Below are 12,350 nucleotides of genomic sequence, written 5' to 3' on the forward strand. Positions count from 1 at the left end.
TATAATAACAGAAAATGTTGCTATGAAAATTAAACCTTTCCCAGAGGAGTAAAATTGAACCTGCTTTGACTTCTTTTGTAAGACATGCCAAATTAATTTCTGTGCTCTCTGATCTCACTCAAATGAAGTAATTGTTTTATGCCCCAAAGGTATGAAAATAACTGTTTCCTTGTGTGTTTAGAAATGAGCAACACCTAGGAACGAACCAGTCGCAGGTTCCCCAAGCAGACTACTGGTGGCCTGCACCTCATTTTGTCTTTCTGATGACGGACACCCAAGAGCCAACACGTTCACCTCAAATCCCTTTCACAGATCACTCTGGTGGGCATAGTCAGACACTGTAAGATTTGATTTCTTTCTCTCTGATAGTCTTTTAAAGGGATGGGATGGAACGACACACTACCTAAATAATTGCAGAGCTAAAGTACATAATTTTCCAGCTCAGATTCCAGAAGTGAATCTCCCACTTCCCAGAAGGGCGTGGGTCCGAAGAAGGGCCACAAAGATGATTAGAGGGATGGAGTACCTCTCCTACAAGGAAAGGCTGTGAGAGTTGGGATTCTTCAGGCTGGACAAGAGAAGGCTCTGGGGACACATTATTGCAGACTTTCAGTACTTAAAGGGGGCTTATAAGAAAGATGGGGACAAACTTTTTAGCAAGGCCTGTTGCTATAGGACAAGGTATGATGGTTTTAAACTAAAAGAGGGTAGGTTTAGACTGAATATTAGAAAGAAGTATTTTTAAAAATGAGGGTGGTGAGACACTGGCACAGGTTGCCCAAAGAAGTTGTGCATGCCCTCTACCCAGAAACATTCAAGGCCAGGTTGGATAGGGCTCTGAGCAACTGGATCTAGTTGAAGATATCTCTGGACAGGGAACTGCAGGGGAACTGAACTAGGTGACCTTTAAAGTTCTTTTCCAACCCAAACTATTCTATAATTCTTTAATTCTAATCAGCAGCCAGTCTAGACTCCTACTACAACTACTTCCAATTTCAGTAAAGAATAAAAAAAAGCCCCAAGAGCAGGAACCAGAAGCTATGGCTGCTCCTATCCTACACATTTTATGACTAACCATAATATTAGAAAAATATTCTACACTCCTTTTCTGACTTCAGATTTTTCATCTTCCCTTGCTTATTGGCACAGATTTAGAAAGGGAGGTGAAGAGTATTCTGTCTTAACCAGGGACTAGCCTAAAACACTACATATTTTCTAGCTATAAATAGATGATGCCTTAGTTCTTAGAGGCAGGTGCTGTGCTCAGGAGAAAGTCCTAGCCATGGGCTGCATATGAAGAGTAGCACTTTATTAAAGCAACATTCAAAACCCTGTGAAGGGCTGGACTTAGGAAACACTTTTGTAATTTTTCTTAATGCTAATACTAGTCTGTTCCTTGTACAGCATGCAACATTCTAATCCTATTCAACACTCTGAACTCTTCCCTATGCACTGTAATTTTATGTTCCAGATACTAGAAAACTGAGTGTTACTGTCTGCATAACTGAGAAGAGCCCATATGTCTCAGATACTGTATTTATCCAACAACATAGATAGCAAGTAATACCTCAACCTTCAATAAGCATTTGAGGAACATATCAAATCTGGAAAACAACATCTCAGATGTGAAATCCCGTGGTTTAAATTTCTTGTCACAGGTAAGTAACTAAGTAACAGGTAAATCCTAAGTAACTCTTAGGATTGCAGATCTGTTTCTGCAATTAAAGAATGAATCCTTAAAGCTTTTTAAGGTAGTTTTAGCTGTTTTCGGATGCTCCAATTCTTCTTCAGTTTCTTCTTTGAAAAGATTTTCTGGTGAAAGATACAAACTAGACTAGAATGTAAATAAATGAACACCAGAAGAAAATTTGTTTCTGAAAGTTACTTCTTAAAATGCAGTCATGACACCAGTTGTAAAGTTATTTTTCATTTTATATATAAACACAAAACCCAATATGCATTATTTTATTTAAATTGTTATCTCTGACCTAGTTTCTTAATTATCTCATAATGCAACACTCACTTCTGAGGTGCTCCCAAAGTGTGTTCAACCTGTCTAGCTAGACTGACCTTGTGTATCATCTTTTGTACAGTGAACATTGAGAAAATAACACAGTAAAGTCACTTGCTTCCTCCCAATAAAAGTGATATTGGAAATTTATCACCTGCCATAGCCTTTGGGTACTAATTCTCATGTAGCATATATTGTGCCAACAAATACAGAAGTGCCAACATGAGTCCTCCTAGCTTTTAACATCTAATAAATTAGCAGAAGAGGGCTTCCCCAGTCCCAGAATCAAACCTAGCACACATGCATAAGTAATGTATAACTCTCCTATTTCCTGACCAACAAAAATGTTCCAGAACAGTGAACCCTACAGAAGATCTTTGCTTGCCAACATTTAAAAGTGCTCATACTCCCAGCAGTACAGTTGGTTTCAGTGGAAGCTCAAGGAAAGCTTACTGATGACACAAGGACAGAAAATGCATCAAGACACAGCTTGTTTGCAAACCCCACATTAGCTCTTACCAGCATTTTGCAATTCATAAAAGGAAATACCTACCAAGAAACATGATAAGAAAAGAGGCAGCAAACTTATACCAACAGGAGGGGGGTAAGGAGCAACAACTTAACCTGAAGATGTTATATGCTTCTGCAGAATTTTCTTTCACTAGACAAGAAGCATATCTCATTCTTAAATATACAATATGTGAATGGTATGGCTGATGACTAATTATTCAGCTCAACTTCAAATTTAATAATCTAATACTGGAAGAAAGCATCTATAATGTAATTATGGTGTTTATTAGGCAACTAACAAACAGGTTAAACCCATGCCTTTTTTGTTGGTGTCCTGTATATCATCTAACAATAATTTATTATATACTCATGGTTTACAACCCTCACTTGAAGCTACCTGGTCAATAAGTAGGTTGAAACAGGCATGCTGTAGAACTTGGAGTGGCTCCATATGAGGTAGATGGTGTGAAACAAAGGTGGGATTAAATTACGGATCTTCGGAAATTTCATCTTCTGAAAGAGCTGAACATATTTTTCCAGTAGCCTCAGATACAGATCAATACCCTGGGCTTTTACAAGTGCTGTAAAAATATAAAAGGGAAATTTCTACATCTTAAGACATGATCGTTTCCAAGCTAACCAAGCCTCAATGAGGAATGCAAGGAATTTATTTATTTAGAAGAGAAAGATATGTAGGCATGTTACAGCCAAAGATTACTCATGAAACTGCAGAGATGTTCATCAAGTAGCTATGACGTTTCCCATTCCACTTCTGGTAGCCAAGGATGCTTAACACCTTTCTAGAATGTCTGGTGTTCCTCTCACTGATGCCAACAAGACCAAGGGGAAGCAGGAAACACTGTAGATGCCTAGGTCATGGAAATGTGAAATTTCTACCTGGAATAAAAGAAAAATAAGTCTGAAGTCTGTAATCATTTTAAAGAGGGTGTGTGTTGGACAGGCCAGGTCTGATCACAAGAGGCCTAATTATATATCTGTTAATATTCCTGAACAATCTGGCACCAAGTGCATTCTGACATTCTGAAAAAAGGCTGTGTTCCACTGCACTTCCAGTGTTATGGTCAACAGCTTGACCTTTTTCATCAAAGGGGAAAAGGACTCCACATTTTCTTCAAGCTGGATGTTTAACAAACACTGACAACTTAATTATTTTCACAGATTGTAGAAGTTTCTGCTGTTTTGCCCTTCAGCAAGAAGGCACAACGCACATGCTCTGGGCTCCTGCTGGCATGGGAGAACACAGGAAGGATTCGGACTCACACAAGCAGTTGGGTTTGGTCTCTGTTCAACACAGCTCTGTTCTTTTAGTGCTCAAAACTTTTATTAAAATGAAAGCTGTAGAGCAACACTAGCCCCTACAGGTGGCAAGGTCCTGGTGAATAATGTCTTTCTCTCCATTTCGTGGTAGGTATTTCACACATCTCTGGCCTCACAAGTTCAGGAGATCTGAAATTTTTGTACTCTGTCACTGTCACTATTTGCTAACTAAAGGCATCCGAGGAAATACAGACGTTTCAATCCTTTCTTCTAGTCATACATCAACACAAAACCTGTTTCACTGTATTTCAATTCACTAATACAAAATTAAAACCAAAATTCTAACACTAGGATTAAAAAAAAATAAAAATAAAGATATTGGAAATGTAAATGTGTGAATACTTTAAGGTTTTATTATACTTTATCAATGATCTTTAACCATGACTAAAATAGGTAAGAAAATACTTGTAAGTGTAAGCTTTTTGCAGAGCTAGTATCTCCTAAACTGAGTAACATTTTAGAAGGAGCTGGTATTTTATTATATTATTATAAAGTTTTTATTATATTTTATATATTTTATATATATTTATATATTATTTATTATAATAAAGTTTATTATATTATAAGAAAGTTTAATTTTACACACAAAGTATCTTATCAGCTAAATATTTACTGATAACTGCTTTATTTAATTTCTTTTAGCAGTAGAATTTATCTATCTACAGATTTACTGCACCTAAAGAATCAAAAATTATGCTGAAAAAATGCACATACTAATGGATTTTGCTACTGCTATCTCTCTCAACTATTTCCATGACAGGAAAACTATCCACATAAAGTTTAAAAAAACAAACACAAACAAACAAACAATGAGGCATCTCAGCACACAAAGAAGCTTGTTTTAATGTGTATGCTCCTGCACCTCTGATACAATTTAGTACCACAACTTAATCTGTCATGTTAAGACAAATTATAGATTATTTTGTTACACACACACAGAAACACAAACAATATATACATCTCATTCACTCTACCCTTACCACCTTCTACTTCCTTGAAAAGAAGGATAATAGCTGTTTTCTTTGGCTTCTAAGATCTTAATTTTTTGAACAAGACTCTGAAACTATAATTTCACCAAGGAGAAAGAAAACAATTAAAGATCATGATTGCCTGTCAAAAGTGTAGAATTTATGATTGCAGTCAGAGAATTAAAAAATAAATATGTCTCAAGCCTCCAAGCAGATAAAAGCTGATCCATCCTGGGTGAAACCCTTGGAAAGACCCAAAAGTGGGGAATGAACTGGACTCTTCATAATATTCACTCACCTAGCATCACAACATTGCAACATTGCTAATAACAAGCAGAGAATAGGCAGAGGATTAAACACAGCTCCCAACAACATTTCCCATTTGGAAAGTAAATAACCTTGCATATAACTTTTTCAATTAAAAAGAGCTATTTCATTTGCACCTATGATTATTATCAGGTCATTAAACAACATTGCCAAATTTAGCAATAATTTCCTATATATAAGCTTTTTTCTCAAACTCATTTTCTCCAGAGTTTGAGAACTGTCATGGGAAGAAATTTAGAAAAGATGGACAAGAACAACAGAATCCCTTACAGCTACCTAGTCCCTAATCATTTAATTTCACTGCCTTCTAATGTTTAACTCTGTATTTCTTTGATAATTTATACAAAGTCTGATTACTTTGGGAAACCACCATAAGCTATTTGCAAAAACAAACAACAAAAAGTCATTTTGGTGCCTCATTTTTCCAAATACAAGGAGAAAGGCAATGCAAAAGAAAGTCCTCCTTGATATTTACAAGAATACCTGAAATCTCTTTCTTGCTTATTTTTATATAAAAGATTGTCTTTTCTTGCTTTCCAGAAATTCAGCTCAGTTTGGGAGCCTGGATGAAGATCATGCAGAAGAGGTTCAGCACAATCCCTACTCGCATTGTCATGAATGTCATTGTGACCACCTAATAACCATGGATTCGACTGTCCTGCAATTAGGATCTCGTCTGCAAAATACAAAAACAGCTCCTAAACTTCAAAGTAAGTACTGCCTTGTGATAGTATAGTGCTGTTCACCCTCCATTCCTGTTTGCACTTTAAGGATGAACAATACTGAAATTTGGAATTTAGTTCTGACTAGAAGAAAATCATAAGAAAAAATCCTGAAGACAGAGCTAAAAAGACTGTTTATGAAAACACAGATCACATTCCAGATGTACTTACTAATCAACACCATTCTGAAACACTCTCTCAGAAATTACCGGCCGCAGATCCTTCGAACAGTTCCTCACAATTATTCCAGAAATAAAAAATCTGCATTTTACTGTTTAATTTTCTAATAAAAGACATGATAATTTATTTTTTGAATAAACACTGATAGACAATATAAATATTAAGTAGATTTTATTTAATATATTTTTATTACACTTTGACAGTGTTTACAAAAAGAGAAACTAATGATATACAGCAAATCATTTTAATAAAATATTAATGGAACATTAAAGCTTACATTCTGCTTCACACTTCATTTTTTTCCCACTCAATCCTTTTATTTAAGCCAATCCGTCAGTTCTGCCTCAGTTTTAGCTGAGTTTTTAGTACTTACACTATTCTGCCTGGCACACCTGCTTCACCACCATTACATACAGCAAGGAGCTGATCCTGACTAGAGCCTTCAGATCATTTGTTATTGACAGGATTATAAATCTTCACTTATCCAACAACTGGTTATCAATCATCTCTATACACAGTCAATCCTAAATTGAAATCAAGACCTTGGTTTACTTAAGCTGTGAGCACTCTGGGACACAGCTCATATTGTTGCCGTCTCTACAGACGTACACCTGAGTGATTAGTGATGCTCCTTTTTGATGCCATCCTTTTGCTAACCTCATAAAAAAATAATAAGATGCCTTTTATGATATTTACTCTAATTCCTATTAAACACTCAAGGAAATAAGGAAGTGCAATCTATTGAAAACACGTTTAAAAGGTAATTCAATAGAATAACCCTGTTTTATACTCTGGAAGCATTAGCTTCACCTGATTCCAAATTCTGATGACTCTACAAACAGCTTAAGTCTTGCCTTTGAAATTAATAAACCCAAAACATAAATTCCTGGAAATTTGTGTTTTAATATGGCAGAAAAATTAAAGTATTTAAAATACACTTATTGTTGCAAAAATACTTTAAAACATCTTATGATGCTTAGAAAAAATCCCAGAGTAATAAAAATAATATGTTTGGAACACTAAGTATTTAAATACTTTCTTGTTAATACATTTTACTACCAGTTTATGTCTGTGATTAAAAGTCACCAAAAGCAACGCATTTCTTTTGCCCTATTTTCCCCCTTCTGTGTTTCGCAATAGTCTTTCCTTATTTATTTTCAGCATATATTTGATGCTTTGCTGTAACTGTGGGAATGTGAAAATGAGTTCTTTCTCACACCAGTCCTTTCATAATTTTTATTTTATTTCTCATGATTTCCACATGACGCTCCATATCTTGGGAAAAGCAACATGGCTAGGTTGTATGGTTTTACTTATTGCCTAGAATAGATGCTAACGCCTGAAGATGAAGTGAGAGAAGTAACATTACAAACTAGTCATAACAGTAACTTGGCTATTGGTGACAGACTGCAAACTGCTGCTTTAAATCTGAGAAGAACATGCTAACCCAAGCCACAGACTCATGGCTACTTGAATCAAAATCATCTTTCTACATCACGTTTCAATGCTTAAACATTTCCTAACTTTTCTCCACATTGTTTCTTAAACTGTGTCAGTACAGAGTTCTGCTCGGGGAAGCAGGTAGGAACTTCAAGTATGTTACTATTTGTCATGCTGAAATAAAGTGTATGCTCAAATCAAAGTACTCTGATGAATAAGGTCCAAGCCACAGAAAGAGTAATTAAAACTTCACAGTATCCCAAGTGAGCTTCTTGGAAGAATCCAGTCACTTCAGCCCCTCATAAGCTCAAAGTATTTTAATGTCAAACATCAAAACTGACAAGTAACATTAGAGTTACAGAATTCAGGGAGATGAAGCCTTGCTATAAACTCAGTTCAAGGCCCTGTGCAGCTAAAGATGTAATGCTACATCCATACTGTGTCCCATTGATTCCTCTCTGTGCCAGTGACTTACAAACATGAAACTGAAAAACAACATAAAAGGAAGCAGTAAGGAAAACAGTGATGCAAGTCTGCTCCTGCATAAGTACTTACAAACTCATGGTGCAATTTAGCTTGTTTTGACAGTGAAGACAAACGGCACAAGAGCAGCCTGAGCATACACATAATTGAGTAATAATTGCAAAGCAATAGGTAAGCAAGCGGGCAAAAATATGAGCTAGAGAAGCTAGGATGAGCACCACAGTGCCTCTGTTTATCTGTTTTAGCCATCCTCTCTCTCCCAAGTTCTAATTTATAGGCCTTAATAGAGTAACAAACAGTTTCTCCAGCACTCTGAAGACCACATTCCATCCTAGCCTGCCCCCAAACATCACCAGCTGCTCCAGGGCAGCAGATCTCTGCTCTCGCAGCACCCCATCCTCTCCTCCTAAAAGCCTCCTGAGGTCTTTCACTGTTCAGTTCCCATCTCATCCATGAGGAGGGCATGCCTTACACTGCCTGTATGCTCTCTAGAGACTCGTAAGGCAGACATTAATTTAATGGGTTCATTTGTGGCTTTATGAAGTAATTTATGCTCCCTTAACATAATAAACCTCACGGACTTCATAAATCTGATAGAGTTTGTATTTGCTCCAATATGGAAAAAGAAGAGCAAAATGGACCTTGTGAGGGGTTATTTTTCTGTTTTTGAACACCGAAGTCAGGGTATGAGATGTCACTGGAGTTTAGGGACTAGATTTAAGTACCAAAGCCATAGGCAAAACTCCCTCTGTATATACTGGGTGAGCAGTAAATTCAGGTCAAATATCTAAACCTTTATATATCTTTCAATATCTCCTTTGCTAAAGGTTTTAAAATATTTTAAAATAAAATTTTTAAGCACTTTGTGATGAGAACTGTTTTGTTGTTTTGTTTTTTTTTCTTTATAACACAAACACATAGAAATTGAAAGTTACAAGTTATTTAAGCTAAAAACTTTAGTAGGTGCTTCTTCTGGGAAATTTTGTCTTCTCTTTGCAGAATATGCTAGTGAAGTAAACAGCCACAGTAGGGCTACACATACCATGTGGGACAACCAAATCTTACATATTTGTTTCCATAACATCAAACCAAGGAAAAAAACAACCCCATTCTCATTGGAAGCAGAAACACCTAAGCCAGCTGAATGCCTGTATCAGTTTTCACAAAAATCAGCTTCCTTAAGAAATACAGATTTAGCAATGAACTGTGAACTTAGTTGCCAACTTCCTCTTCTCTTTATGCTAGTCACGATTTGCTCTCGGTCTTTTTCTCTTCCCTACTAATCTTTGAAAAAAACTTTGACCTTTCCAAACTGCCCAACAGTGGATTTCAGATGCATTCAGGTTGCTGTGCTTGGAATCTTTCTCCTTTGAAGTTGATGGGAGTTTTGTCACAGGCTTCAATCAGGAAGAGATTTCCATCTCGGTGGGAGAGTTGCAGTTCTATCCCTGCCCCTATTCATAACCGCTGTCTCTCCAGATCAAACTGCCAAAATAATGACCTGCCTGAAATCTGAACACTGCTAACAAAGTCCTAACAGACAAAAAGAATAGTTTTCATCTTCCTGTCATTGCCATTGGTATTTATACATAGTATCTGCAGTAACTGCAGAATGGCACATATTTATTCCCTCCTTGAAACATCATTTTTTCATAGAAATGCAGGAGTAATAACTAAAAACTGTCCTGTGAAGCCTGTTTCGCTGTCCTGATCTCAAATCTACATTTCCCCGAGTCTCAGCTATGGACCTGAACCACTGCATTGTTCTCCCTCAACCCCAAATTTGATTCTGCATCTGTAACTATAAAAGATTTCCTCAGAACTAGAGTATTTCCATTTAAAACCATATTATTTTGATCAACCAATGTTTCTCCAAATTTTGGAAAGGAGTCACAGATAGTCAGGGTCAGGACCAGAGGCAAGACCAGGAGCTGCAAGGAACAGTACAACACTGTTACATCTATGATGTTGCCTTTTTTACCAAGTGTAGATCCACCATTGCTTTAATGCAGAGTTTCAAAAGCAATTTTAAGGGAATTTTTATTGCAAAAGTAGGAGTCTGGTCTGGATTGCAGTCTCCCTCTCCTTTTTCTTTAAGATATTCATGTAGATTCATTTGGACTTGAAAATTAAATATTTCATGTTATTCCCAGAACTAAAACAAAAAAAATACCCCAAACATTTTGTACCCAGCCCTAATTCTTAGTGTCTACTAAAAAGTGTTAATAAAGCAAGAGATTTCTAAGCAGCTTTATGGCATGGACACTAAAAGAAAGTGCACATATATGAATTTAAATATCTGTGCTTTATTCTTTAAGAAAATCTTGTGAGAGTACTTGTTTTTATAGCTTAATCCTAACAACTCTTATAAGACTCATTTTGAAACCTTGTACACAAATCTCTTACGATTTACATGTCAGAAGGAGCACAATTTTAGGAAGACTGAAATTAGGTGAAAAATTAAATATTTCTTCTCTTATTACCTTCTTATGAGCTTTCCTCCTTTATGAGCTGTAAAAGCCTTTAATCATACAACTTATTTAATGGTTTTTGCATCATATAGTCATCAGAGGGCTGATCTGAGGTGATGATTCCCTGTGTGCCCAACTGTTGGTGTGGCAGCTTCATCGCATCACTGCTCCCGGAGGAGAGGTGGGTAGTCATCACTACCCACAAGGGAAGTGACTCATCCCTCATCTTTCACACTGACATACACTGGACAAGAAATACATCACCTTGCACTGTACTGAGAATGGCCCTGGAAACCTGAGCACAGGGAAGAATATATCTTTGATGCTGTAAACAATTCAGATGACAGCAGTCACATCCATTATACAAAAGGCAATAAAAGAAAGCAAGAATGACCTGCTACACAGAACTAAGCCTCCAGCAACAAGCCATCTCTAATGATTATATAGAGTGGGATAGCTACTTTTTTAAAGAGCACTTTTATAAGAGTTATCTTGCATCAGTTATCTCTGGTGCCAGTTAAAATATCTTTTTCTTTTCTTCTTCTTTTTTTTTTCTGCTTTATTACACGTATTTGACTATAAAAAGCTCTTCTGTGAAAGCAACTGAATGCTAGAGCAGGGTTTGAGAGAGTTCCCCAAACTGAAGGTCCTTTCTGTTGTTCTCCATTCCAAGGCATTCTGTGGTCTTCCTCATAGCACAGACAGCGTTCTGCACCACCTCAGGTGGCACCTGAAGCAAGTGAGACACAGGTGATTGGTTTGGTTTGACAATATCACTGTTGCATTACCATTTAGACAGACTAAAGATGAGAAAAGCCTCAGCTGCCCATCAGAGCTCTGCATCCTAGAAGTCAAAATCTCAGTATGTTTTGTTTGGACTGAGCAGAGAAAGCATGACGTGTAAATAGGCAAATTGCAAATCCAAGGAATGTTTTCCAGAACACCTATACTACACAGACATACATATATGCCTTGATCTTCCTCCTAAACTTGCTTTTCCAGCTTCCCTATAAATATTTACTGACCTTTTCCAAGCCTCTGGGCTTGGAAACATTATCATACACACCATCTTTCAAAAACCATCCCTGGATACGCCACACCACCTTTCATCACTGCTGTATTTTAATATACATAATTGCAACTAGTGATCTCTCCTCTGCTCTGCCAACAATCCATACAGTCTCATCTTCCAGAGAACCTGACGGGTAACTAACAGATACAGAATCAGGGTCATCCTTCCAGATACAAGCAAGTTTGCATTTTAAGACATGAGATGAGACAGTGACAGACTCTGCTCAACTCTACATGCATGACTCCTTAAGTTAGTGGGAACCAGATTAATATTTCTGACAGCATAATTTCATTGTAAATTATGTCTTCATGTCCAAAAATAAACTAACTCTTCAAAATCTTCTTTGATACGGCTCTGTATTTCATGACTTGGCAGCTCTGCAAGTTACTGTGAATTTCACTGTTTGCTCAAAAATACAGAATTGGAATTTTCATTGAAGCAAAATACTTTCACCCTACCTGAAAAAGTTAAAAGCCATAACTGAGTGCAGGCTAAAGTGGGTGCAGTCTGAGACCATATCAGCAAGAGATCCGTGTGCTCCGTCACACCAACAAGCACATACAGCATTAAGTGACCCCTATGATGAGGTTGAAGCCCATTGAATGGTATCAGGCAGAGAGCTAAGAGGGACAGAGGCAGCTCCTCAGCAAAGGAATAATCCCCTCAGAGAAGGTCAGCATTCCTCAACAACTCAAAGTAAGAAATATCAGGAGTCCCAGTCATAGCATAAGCAGGACTCCATCAGTAGAAGGACAGGGGGAAGAAGAGGAGCTATGCTATGCACAACTAAAGTTTTCACAGATTTTCCCACTGGACACTACATTCATG

Source organism: Pipra filicauda, unplaced genomic scaffold (assembly GCF_003945595.2).
Source record: "Pipra filicauda isolate LSUMZ 115617 unplaced genomic scaffold, ASM394559v2 scaffold88_size2543281_pilon, whole genome shotgun sequence".
Classification (NCBI taxonomy): domain Eukaryota; kingdom Metazoa; phylum Chordata; class Aves; order Passeriformes; family Pipridae; genus Pipra; species Pipra filicauda.